At 39.2% G+C, this 13,067-nt stretch overlaps 1 pseudogene across 1 annotated transcript in view; it reads right to left on the reverse strand.

Moving 5' to 3' along the window:
* Nucleotides 1–13,067, reverse strand: part of LOC311528133 (dynein axonemal heavy chain 11-like) — a 185,123-nt pseudogene that overhangs the window by 99,542 nt on the left and 72,514 nt on the right. The window contains exons 13-16 of the transcript in view: nt 11,649–11,868; nt 8,003–8,185; nt 6,940–7,133; nt 4,346–4,508 (exon numbers count right to left, since the gene is read on the reverse strand). The product of the transcript in view is annotated as a dynein axonemal heavy chain 11-like (transcript). The remainder of the gene's footprint in view (nt 1–4,345; nt 4,509–6,939; nt 7,134–8,002; nt 8,186–11,648; nt 11,869–13,067) is intronic.

The following is a 13,067-nucleotide window of genomic DNA, read 5'->3' on the forward strand; positions in this document are numbered from 1 at the left end:
CAGCTGACCTCTCCCCTCTGTTGATGAAGCCTATTCAAATCCTGCTGCCCTTTGCTCATTTTAAGATCTTATATTTCTGATCATGAATATATTTGTCAATGTTCTTTATTTTAAACCTGTAAAGGTTTCTCCAGTGGTCTTCTTAACCTGCATGATTTGAGTTTTATATATTACTTTATAAAGTGCAACAGAAACTAGTTTTCATTGTTATTATTATTTTTTACCGGATGCTAGCATGTCATTAACTAAAACAAGAAAAGACTCATAGGGTATCTGAGCACCTGTGAGAAGGAACAGTGCTAATATTCTTTGCTATAACTTTAAAATAAAGGGTGAAAACATCACTCGGAGGTAGGAAATACAATAGGTCATTTCCACAATCTGAATATACATACACATTAAGAAACACTCGGTTGGAAATATCACAAATTAAAAGTTAAAAATCAGTTTTATTAAAATAATGTAAAAGGAATTTGTATTTATGATATCATATATTTCCACATATATATGCATACACTCCCTCTATAGATACACACATGCATGACTACTTAAAATCCACTGAACACAAAACACAAACCCACAGGATGCCAATAGTCAAAAAAAACCCAACACAACCTGGAAGAGGTTAAAAAGCAACTTAAAAATAATGATATCTGGAACAGGAGATATTCAAAGTTACTATCAAGGTCAAAAAAGGTGAAGAGAGAAGTAAGCATTCCATATGAGAAATACAGACTGTAATAAATGGATCCCTTAAGGCCTCCAAGCAGGTTGCCACAAGCAAAACACATATCCCTAGAGGGCAGTACATAATTAACAATTTGAAGATCTAGCCACTGTCACAAAGAAAGACAGGGAAGCTACCCAAAAAGATGAACAATCATTTTGCTCTCAGATCAGCTTGCTGATTACCCTATAAAGCCCACGCTGATTGTTCCTCATATAGTATTTTCCTACTTTCCACCACAAATGTTTTCCTGTATACTGTTTAGTTTTCCAGTAAAATGCTGGGATTCTAGACAGGACACAATTACTATAAGTAGTAAGAGAGAAGCAGTGAAACAAGCATCTCTGCAGGTGTGGGGGAGAAGAATGGTGATTTTAAATCATTGTGAATATCAGGAAGATACATTTTAGACAGATCATAAAAGTCAAGTAAAACTTGAGTAGATGGTGTTTTGTGAAAAGCAAACCATGATTCTATGGAGTACATAAATCAGATTTAAGGACCAGTTCATGAAAAACTCTAACTCATATTCTGGGATCGACAGAATGGTCATATGAAAGTGAAGAACAAAGGGATGTTTTTGTACTGTTGTTTCTAGATAAGTAACGTATATACAATATCTGTGCATCTGCTGAAACCCCAAAGGGCATCCAACTCAAAACTGAGATGCACACTTCAGAGCAGGCTCAGCAGGTGAACATGAGGTACAGTTGGTTCATTCAGTCAGGCACTGATCTAGCACTGAGAACCACATGGGTGCACCCACATATAGCCCCATTCACTTCAATGGGTCACCTCTGTGCCACTCTGAGTTTCACCTGTGTAATTTGCAATGCATAATCTGGGCCATATATGGTAGGGAAACCTTCTAAAGGGAGATTTTTTAAAAAAGGTGATGAGAGGAAAATACTGAAGGTCAACTGTATTGATCATATCTGCTTATTTTCTAGGCCCTTGGGAATGTCAAAGCTACAGTAATTCTATAAGCCCATATCACTTAACTTGGCCCATGGGGCCAAATTAACCCCTAGTATAATTCTACTAAATTCAGTATAGTTGCACTAGAGAGAAACATGGCCCATTCATTTGTAAGTTTTCAGCTACAGATCATTTTGTCCCAACAATAAGTTACAGATGGTAAATAATGTTAATGTCCTTTTATAGTAAAACCACGTTTCTATTTATTACTTTATTTATTGCATACAGAAAACAAGGAAAGGATTGTGATTGGAAAGGGTTTAAACATGTAGATATTTATTTCTGTGCCACCATTTTGGTGATACCTAGGGACAATGTATCTAATAATTGTAGAGCAACCACCATCAGTTTGTCTTCCAAACATTGCTGAGATACCACTGGGTCCTCAATAAAAAAAGTGTTGCCATGAAGATCACTGCACCACCCCTGAAACTCCACATAAAAATGTATGAAGATGACAGATCTTCACAGGCATGAGAATCCAAGTTAAAAACAGAGACATGTAGATGAATACAAATTATTCATGTGGCATACTCTATTCTTGTTTTTTACATGGGGAAGTATGGACACTAAAGGCATGCATAAATCCAGTGCAGAACACATTGATTAAAAAACCACAACAGTACTTTGACTATCATATGCCAATACAAAACTACTCAAGACCGTTAAGTCCCAGACAGACTGGAAAGAGCTACAAAACGATCTCTCCACACTGGGTGATTGGGCAACAAAATATCAGACGAAACTCAATGTTAATAAATGCAAAGTAATGCACATTGGAAAACATAATCCCAACTATACATATAAAGTGAGGGGGTGTAAATTAGTTGTTACCACTCAAGAAAGAGATTTTGGAGTCATTGTGGATAGTTCTCTGAAAACATCCACTCAATGTGATGGGGCAGTCAAAAAAGCGAACAGAATGTTGGGAATCATTAAGAAAGGGATAGATAATAAGACAGAAAATATCATATTGCCTCTATATAAATCCATGGTAAGACCACATCTTGAATATTTTATGCAGATGTGGTTGCCCCATCTCAAAAAAGATATACTGGAATTGGAAAAGGTTCAGAAAAGGGCAACAAAAATTATTAGGGGTATGGAACGGCTTTCGTATGAGGAGGGATTAATAAGACTGGCACTTTTCATCTTGGAAAAAAGATGATTAAAGGGGAATATGACTGAGGTCTATAAAATCATAACTGGTGTGGAGAAAGTAAATAAGGAAGTGTTATTTACTCCTTCTCATAACACAGAACTAAGAATCACCAAATGAAATTAATAGGCAGCAGATTTAAAACAAATGAAAGGATGTATTTCTTCACATAACTCACAATCAACCTGTGGAACTCTTTGCCAGATGATGTTGGAATATTCATCCCCCCACGATGAAATACTGAAAGAGAAGACCACCACCTATCACCTTCCACTTAGACCCAGAGCAGTAAGTTTCTCAATTGCAAGATTCTGCTGATGAGAACACTAACAAATCTTTTTTTCTGTAGCTTGAGTTTCTGATCTCCATTACATCTGAACTCCATTACATAATATTCTTTAATTACTTATATTTTATTATGTATAATAAATGTAAAACTTATTTTTACTTTTTTAATTAAGAACATATTCTTAGTTACTTAAAGTCTTCTTTGGAGTTCTTCTACTCTTTTATAGAAATAAGCATTTAGGAAATTGGTAATAACATCATAGTTTTGACCATATATTTTCTGAAGGTTATAAATTTTATATTTTAATCTGGTTTCAGAGTAGCAGCCGTGTTCGTCTGTATTCGCAAAAAGAAAAGGAGTACTTGTGGCACCTTAGAGACTAACCAATTTATTTGAGCATAAGCTTTCGTGAGCTACAGCTCACTTCATCGGATGCAATCTGTCAGTCACAATGGGGTAAAGACCCATTTATTTTCAATGAACTACAGAAATATGAAATAAAGTTATCCACTGATATAAATAAATAAATATTATATTTCTTGAGGCTAAATTACTCTGTAATACAAGTTCACTGACTTCCAGCTAGTAAATTTGGCCCTTTGTCAAGATGTTATGGCTACAGGCCAATATGAACAATTGCCACAGTTAGGTCACAAATAAAAGCTGGCCACAGTTAAGCTTAAGATATTGTGTGTGCTTTAGTGATTTAGTCCATGCTAAAATGGGTGAATTTACCTTGCCTAATTTCTAATCCTCTCAAACACAGAGTTTGAAAGTTAAACTCAGAATTAAATGATATTTGGTTTGTGCTTCCTTAGCAGAGACTGTGAGATAAAGGACAAGTAAGGAGAAGGAAAACAATTCACATAAAATTGCACCACTCAGCACAAAGCAGCCAGAAAGTCATCTTCACAAACTGTTGAATGTTCCCTCTGGTAAGGGGGAAACCAATCAATACAGGGAGCATTTCTAGGCTCACAACATACAACTTTAGTAATGGGGAGAGGCAAAGCCTACAATCACATGTTGAGGGCTACCATCACTATGCACAGACGTGCACACACATAAAATAATCTGTTATTCATTGCTCACGTACAGCAAGTAATCTCCCATCTTCAGCTGACAGAAAGTGGGTAATTCTATGAACCTTGGGAAATAAAAACAGTATGTTAAAAGAAATTAAAACTTTTACCCTGAGATCATGAATAGCATTTCCTTTACCAAAAGCTATTTGGAAAACTGCCAGGGAGCTGAGAAAGGCTGCTAAGCAGCACCAATTTTGCTTGCCCTTACCTCCAACTCCAATTAAGAGAGCATTGCCATATGGGGCCTCAAGAATGCAGCTGACATGACACCTATGGAAATTATATTAAATTACAGTGTTTTTATTTTTGCTTGGTAGCAGACTTTTCCATCATATGTAATCTATTGAAGTTTATGCGCTAGAAAATATTAGTTTGATTTTCACAGATAGATCCAAGCTGCAGAGTCCCTGTCTGGATTGCCATCTTCCTAATCTTTTGGGGTGGGCCATATATGGTATGGAAACCTTCAAAAGGGAGATATTTTTTAAAAAGGTGATGAGAGGAAAATACTGAAGGTCAACTGTATCAATCATATCTGCTTATTTTCTAGGCCCTTTGGAATGTCAAAGCTACAGCAATTCTATAAGCCTAGTCAGCCTCTGGCTTCTCTGCTGGGACTACCAGTTAGTACCAGTGGTAATCTGTAGGATATGGACACCTACTAGGAACTGGACTGAGATCTTCTTCAAATACAGCCAGCAGAGAGCAGTCACTTTTGGTCACTACTGTCACTGACTGCATTCAAACTGGTGAACTAGATATGAACGGGTCAATATATTCCCCAATTGCCAGTTCCTGTAATTTCCATGTTGAAAAACGTTGAACAAAAACGTCATTTAAGATCGTTAAGACACAACCAACCATGTATAGCAGTAAAAGGATAAAGCCTCTATCGTATGGCTTAATTACATTCCCACTTGAGTAAAATATGGAGTTCTTTTAGCTACCATAATTGATGAGGTTCTACTCTATTAACAGTGAAGTAGCACAAGAAACTTATGCTATCTCAGACTATGTGACATCTGGTCTCAAGCTCAGTTCAGCCTCTACATACACTGCTTCCTGTCAGAGTAACTAAGTACATTTTTCTTAATTAACAAAATCCAAACAAGATGAAGAGCTAATATGCTTTTAGCTCAGAGTCCCAGTGGAAGAAGAATTTTTACATTCCTTTGGGGATCCTCCACCATTGACTTGTATTTCTACTTTTGTGTCAAGGTGAATCTAATGACATTCCTCAAAATGGAAAATATTGTTCACAATTCAAAGGTATCCTTGAGAGGCCAAGGGATACAGACCCCCATTTTAAGCTTTGAGGAGGGGTGTGTGTGTGTGTCAGGGATTCCAAAAATCAGCAAACAGAAATATTTTCTTATTTTGCATTATATTTTAGTGAAGGGTGTGTGTGTGAAGGATTTGGCAGGGGATGGTGACTTAAATTTCACCTATAATGTTAGGTTTCAGAGTAGCAGCCGTGTTAGTCTGTATTCGCAAAAAGAAAAGGAGTACTTGTGGCATCTTAGAGACTAACAAATTTATTTGAGCATAAGCTGAAGTGAGCTGTAGCTCATGAAAGCTTATGTTCAAATAAATTTGTTAGTCTCTAAGGTGCCATAAGTACTCCTTTTCTTTTTACCTATAATGTTGTGAGCTCAAAAGCACTGGCATTGTACAAATATATGAGAACCAAACGGTGAAACACCATATACAAAGCAAAACTGACTAGTGTAGTTTTACTATTTAAGCTAAATGGAATGCAAAAAGTGAACAAACAACAAAATCAGTGAATGCTTAATTTTAATAACGGATCCTGCAAATCTTAGCTCATGTGAGTAATCCTAATTTACACATGCAGTGAGTGTCTAGCTCATGTTTGGGCTAAAATAAATGTAATAAAGAATTAAATAAACCTAATAAAGCATAAGACAATGGAGTTAAACCAGAGCTAAATTTGGCTCCCTAGGTGCAAAACTTAGGTCTGTATTAAAAAGGGCCTGTAAAATAATTTTATCAATAAACAATCAGCTTACAAAACATGCAAGAGATGTCCCAGAAAATCCCCCCAAAGGGATTTAAAATGTAAATCTTACTTTAGTTCCCTTCCCCCCCCCCCTTCTTTTTTTAGACTTTGCTAAGTCTAGACACACTGGATCAATACCTCCAGTTGTAGATGACCTCCTGGCATTGACTAAACAGATGTCATATCTACCACAGAACCCCACTTCAGACTGGAGTGACCCTGGGGAAGTTAATTAAAGCCTCCTTCCTAGATTTCAAAGTGTTTTTTAAATAACCTTTATTTCATTCCCACATAGAAATGTAAAATATTTGAAATCAATATAATATTGTAATAACAAGTCTTAAAATATTGTAATGGGTAAAGCTGCAGTCTGCCCCAGGGCTCTATAGTGGATTTGATGTGATCAGCAACATGCTTGGTGGGTCACACTGAGAGGAAGCCAACAATTCACAGTGGGTCGAGGTTTCTTGGAACCTTTAAAAGTAAAAATTGTTACATTTTATTTTAAAACAGTGCTAAATGCCTGGCTTAGTCTGGTCACTTGAGGCACTCAGCACACTGCTCTAAAGATATGTGAGGTTATTTTTAATACCCTTGCAGGTCACCTTTAAACGAATTTGCACTTCAGTGATTATCTTTGTTAGAGTACACATTATACCAGCTGAAAGTAAGGAAACTTACATGTGCTGTATAGCATGCTCAAAAAGAACAAGATTCATTGCAGCATGAAGCTCATTGTAGTGCTCTAATGAATCTGTTAAAATTCTGGTCAGCTTCTCCCAATCAGATACTGGAAAGTAACAAGGTTCTCCAACACCATGGGCAAAGTGGCAGTAAATTAGTGGCTTATGGATAAATACGTGCTCATCAACACCCTGATGGTAACAATAGAGAGATATAAACAAGCATTCACACAGCACATTAACCCTTTATCACATTTTTTCTCCTAATTTTAATGTTTTGAATGAATTGTTAGTGCTTGTGAAAGCTGCTGAATTGACATCTTTGGAGGCTGAAATCCTCTACCCACAAAGCAAACACAGCATACACAGTGGCAATTTACATTTCCCCATCATTCCCTGCCAACAAGACACAACCGTAATCTGGAGGGACTCCTTCCAGAAGTTTCGTTTTCATGGTAATTCGGTCTTTGTTTTCTCTGATGAGCCTACCAACAAGGGTGCCAGTTACTGACAATTGTGTGACAGTTTTGCACTGACACTTGCTCAGAAGGAAATGATTTAACACAACCAGACCATTTCACTGAGGCTTCTACTCAAGAAGCAGATTTATATATATATATATATATATATATTTATTATTTCATGTAGTTTCTATCATTAGTTTTACCCATTTACTAATACCATAAGGCTCTCATTTTTCATTGCAGCATTCACCATGAGGTTGTAACATACAAGTAGCTGACCAGAATGGAAGGTAAACAATCTAATTTCAAAGAAGAAACTGGAATAACTATGTTTCCAATATAACAGGAAGTATTTAATACTATCCTTTTCATAATATTCAAATCATGTCCAGTTAGGCATATGAATACATAGAAACAAGAAAAAGGAACCTGTTATACAATGATCCACAGAGCTGTCAGGTATATTCTTATTTAAAATCATGAATCCTGTTCTAATTATTCTAAATTTTGGGTAAATGGGAGGTAATACGGCATGAAACAGCATAGAAGCACTCACATGTATTACTCATAGGCATCTCATATATATTGAAATCATACCTCAAAATATCTTTTTACAGTATCAATAAGAACTTTGTTAAAATGTTCAATATCCTTTTCCTCCATAAGTTCATCTGACTAGACTCAGAATGATTCATGGAAGCCATAAATTAACCAAGTCAATAGGAAATCTCACACACTCTTGAAATGCAAAAAACATTCCCTGCAAAAATTTTTTCAAATTTCATTTCCATGCTTGACTTTTTATGAACATTATACTATCCATTTCTGATTAGTAACTAAAATGCTTCATTCAGTTAGATGCATTTTTGTGTCACCAAAATATGAATATTTGCTTTCCATAAATGTGTGTGTTTACTAGGAAATTAACGATTTGTTGTCAGAGCAGCAGAAGTTATATAATGAGGTTCTGTGGCTGCTTCAGGAACAGTGATTCCTTTTTCTCCCATTCTCTACTATCATTTCATTTTTGCTGAGATAATGTTTCCTGTTTTATTTGTCTCTGACATGCTTCACTCCCCCATTCAACTCAGCCTCACAATATTTTGCCAGGTCAACACTGTCCCCCCACTGCCACTCGCATTCTCATTACCTCTGACACATATTCCTAGCTGACCCGGTAACACGCCTGAAGGACTTCAGCACCAGTACCGCTAGTGATGTTACAAATAAGTGAGTCTTTAATCCCCTACTACCTCGCTTAAAGTTGATTCCAATTCACTGTACAGTTTGACTGGCACCTTCATCGTACTTCTTATTGCCTAACACTTTCCTATCCTCCATTTTTCCCGACCGGTCATCATTGCTTAACAATATATGGGGTAAAATCCTGACCCCACTGAAGTCAAAGGCAAAGCTCCTACTAACTTCAGCAGAGCCACTATTCACCCACAATTTCTACTTGTCTCCAGAGGTCATTAATCTCTAAGCTTCAGCAGCTGAAATTCTGTCCCACATAGTGCTAATGCACACAACACCTTGACTTTGGGCAGCTAACACCAAGTGTCACCCTGGCATGTCAGACTACGTCTTGAGAGCGTGAAGCAGGTGGCTCATGTAACCATACCTTCCCTAATTCTCTCATTCAGGGACATGTTAATCCCAGCTCGCTTATTTAAGCCCAGAATTCTACACCTGGTGTGAGGAGCGATTAGGAACCTATCTGGGCATTTTTTGACATCAGGGGAGTTTCTTGGGAAATTTTTTCCTTCTTTGGTGACCTTTTCATCCAGTTGTACTAGGCGATCTTAAAAACTAACATCCAGCACTTCCTGCATCTAAACAGGATGCAGAAAAAGCAGGTGTCAGGGACCTTGGCTTTGCAAATGTGAAATAGACCCCAAAAGCTACAGACAACCAGTAACCGACCAGAAATGGTATAAGGGCCAGATCCTCAATGCTGTTTAAGCACTAACTCCCATTGAAATCAATAGAAGTCAGGTGCCTAAGTACCTGTAAATAAAAGTCACACTATCAACAGCATGTGCTACTGCCCGCTCTGCTCAGGCTGCCCAAATTGCTGACCTCCTTCGCACTCCGGCAGACTCCCTACATGCTGCCTCACACTCTTTCTAGCCTCCGATAAACCTGACCCACAATACCAAAAAGGTTCTCACTTCAATAAATAGTGGTAGGATAAAGGGAGGGAAACCACCTTGAAAATAAAATAGGAACACTCTTCTTCCTCTGCGACAAACCCTTTCCCCCATTTTGAGAATCAAACACTATGTGCTCTCATTCATTTTTATTTCCATGCCTCATTGTGCTTTCTGCTTCCAGCACAGCTCAGGCAGCATTAGAAATCTCAGGAGAAAACTTGGTCTCTTGAAAGTTCCTGCCAAGACAGCTAGCTAATGGGTGGGGCATTCTAACTTGTGGGTACAAACTGACACTGCTTCACTTGAACTAGGTCTTGCAAGGTGCCAAGATCCTTCTTAGAGGGCATGAGAGCCCTCCTCTCCCCCTGACATCAATGGGAATCTTAGGAGATGCTCAGTGCCTGGGAAGATCATTCCTCATGAGATTCACCCTGAAGAAATGTGCAGCATAATGTTGTCCCTGAACACCCTGAGCACATGGTCATGTACAGCGATTACAAAGAGCGGAGGTAGGAGCAGACTATAACAGGGAAGTGATGGTATGTCCACCCCACACAAGACCTGAAGGGGTTAAGGTGGCAGGTGGGCTAATTAGCCTCCTAGGCTGCCCCTGGAGGAGAAGCCAGGGAACAGGGATGAATTAGAGATAATGGTCAGCTAGACAGGAACAGGAGGGGCCTAAATAAAGCCCAGGAGCTGAGAGTAGAAGGGGGCTGCAGAGAGAGAGAGAGAGAGAGAGAAACTGCAGTCACTATCAAGGTGAGAGACAGTAAGGGAGGAAGTAGATCAGGGATTTAGCAGTAAGACTGAGCAGACCTTGACCGCTTGTTGTATGGTCCCTAGGCTGCAGTGGCGGATTTGCCACTAGGCCACTGGGGCCTGTGCCCAGGGTCCCTGGCCAATTGGGGGGCCCCTGGAAAAATGGGTGCCCACCAAGCACTCCTGCCAGGGAGAGGGGCAAGTCCCTGTGCCCTGACCCCATTTCCCCAACAGGAGTGCCAGAGGCAGCCAGGGGGAACTGCAGGCGGAAGAGGTGGGATGGGGCCCTCACGTACTCTGGCCCAGGACCCCACAAACCCCTAATACCTCTGCTGGGCTGGAACCCCACATAGAGGACAGGCCTGGGTTCCCCTACCAGCCACTGGACAGTGGTATTGTTAAAGGGAAGGGAGAGGAAAGATTGCCTGGGTTCCCAGAGAGTTTGATATTCTGCAAAGAGAGGACTGCAATGACCTTGCTGGGGGGACAAGCATGAAGCAGGAGCAGTTGAGTCCTGAGAGAGCGAGAAAGCGAGATAGAGAGTGATGGAGTGAGCAATGACAGGAGGGGTGTTGGACTGGCAGAGCTAATCCCCAGAGGGAGTCAGAAGGAAGTGCTCCGGCCCTGAGCATGGCACCCCACGGCAAGGGGGTTTTAAATTCAGTTTAGAGAAGGTCTGGAATGTGAACCTCTTTTCATCATATGATAGTTTTCATGGCTGACAAAAGCTTGGTGTACTGCACATACCTACATAGGTAACTATCCTCTATTAGACTTTTAATCACAAATTTCTGATGCTGTGAATAAGGGTGTGTCCATTATTAAACAAGCACTGGGCTGCAGTACAATTGAAAAAACAAAAAAATTACTCTTCTAAGGTTCCATAAAGAGTTTAAGTCCTGGTTTACTCAGGCACAGCAGTGTGTGGAATGTGGATAAAATTATTCTACTGGTATCTTTACATCCCTTTCTCTCTCTGGTGGGGTGTATCTCCTCATCTCCCAGGATGAAACTCTTGCATCCTCCATATCTTTCAATTGATTTGGACTCCGGATGCTGAACTATTTTTCAAGGCTTGTGTGTCAACATAAGGGAACCCTATTGCAAAATATTTTGGAGATCATCAACTCCTTTTGGCGTTAACAGCGGTTATGCGTATGTATTTATTTGAGGGCAATCCCCAGCTCAGTTTGACTAGAGACTTTAAGAAGAGTAACATAAATCTTATAAACGTTTACAATGCATGGTGGAGGAAAAGGGTGATTGGTCTGATCCTATACATAGCAGAGGAAACTGTGTTGGCTGGAATATGTGTAGGTAGGAAGCACCTCTTAAATTAAAAAGATAATGGATTCTAATAGCTGTGGGTAGGAAATTCTGGGCCATTTTCTGATGCAGACAAAGTGCAGCTTGTGTGAGTGTGCTGATAGATTTCAGTACACTGTAACAGAAGCCCCAGTGCTGGAAATGGATATTTATGATGCTGCTGTAGATGGTAGCTAGAGCATCCATCCTTGGGAAGTGGAGAGTAAACACAGAGAAAAGTTTCTGAACGAAAAGAAAACGTGAATGGAGAAAAGGGTCATTATTTCTTTAAAAATACACCAATATATTTTTAATAAAACTGAAAACTTTAAGGATGAAAGCAAGAGTTGAAAAGGTTTTCATAGCCAATGCACACGGTGTTAAATATCTTATTCTCTCCTTGTCTCACTCTATGGAGATCATAATTACTATCAAGTTAGTATTTAACCTATCAAATGAGCCTGACCTTAGGGAAGTGCAGTCCTTTGCACTACACTAGCTCTGTTTTATCTCCAAAATGCTTGCTAATCTAGGTTTATTTAATGTACGCACATGCAGTAGGGATAGTTTGAGGACTGAAGGCCATCAAAAATTGCAAATGCCAGACATAAGAATGCAGATAACACCCTAGCACAACAGTGTAGTGGCAGGAAGGAGTGGCTGTAATTCTTAGGAAGGACATTATATTGATGATTTATTTTATTATAACAAACACTAATAGCTCTTATCGATATAATTATAGTCTTTTTTTTTTTAACAAGGGCCCGATAGCCACAAAAGTGTTCAGAAAAAACACAAGAATGTGTAGCAGGGTTTTTCAGATGCAGCTCAAAGTATACTAGGACATACATTTCTGGGATTCTGACTGCTTCTGCTTAGTGAAAGCAAGGAGCACCAGAGGAAGAGGATTTGGGAGTAAATATTTCTCAGTTATTCATTTCCAAACCAAAACTTGACAAGCTCAAAGGAGAAACAGAAAACACCTCAACTTACAACTGCTGGGAAGGTAATTCAAGTTAGATGCCCCCCACTCCCTCCCCCCATATAGTCCATGCATCTCCAAGCATAACATGTATTGGGACTATTGAGATAAAATGTCTGCCTCTGATGGGAATATCACATAGCATAAGGTAAACACTGTTAAGCAAAATTCACAGTATCCAGCTGGGTATTGAGAAGTGTAAGAAGAGAGCCCAAGGCATAAATCCTGCCATCAGAAATAAGGACTCACCTCTTAAGTTCAGTAAAGTTGCTTTATGTCACTCTGTTGGCAGAAGACAACCTGAAAACTGTCTATTGTAAGATCTTCCCGGTCCAAGGAGGGCCTTGGATGGTGTAGAATTGATATAGCCATTCCCATGCCCCCTTCCTACAGCTGGGGTGGTATCTCTATGCCTCTGTAACCCTCAGTTGTCACAACAGACCTCTGAGGCTGTTAGCAT

The sequence above is a fragment of the Lepidochelys olivacea genome (genome assembly GCF_965140295.1).
Source record: "Lepidochelys olivacea isolate rLepOli2 genome assembly, chromosome: 11".
Taxonomy (NCBI): domain Eukaryota; kingdom Metazoa; phylum Chordata; order Testudines; family Cheloniidae; genus Lepidochelys; species Lepidochelys olivacea.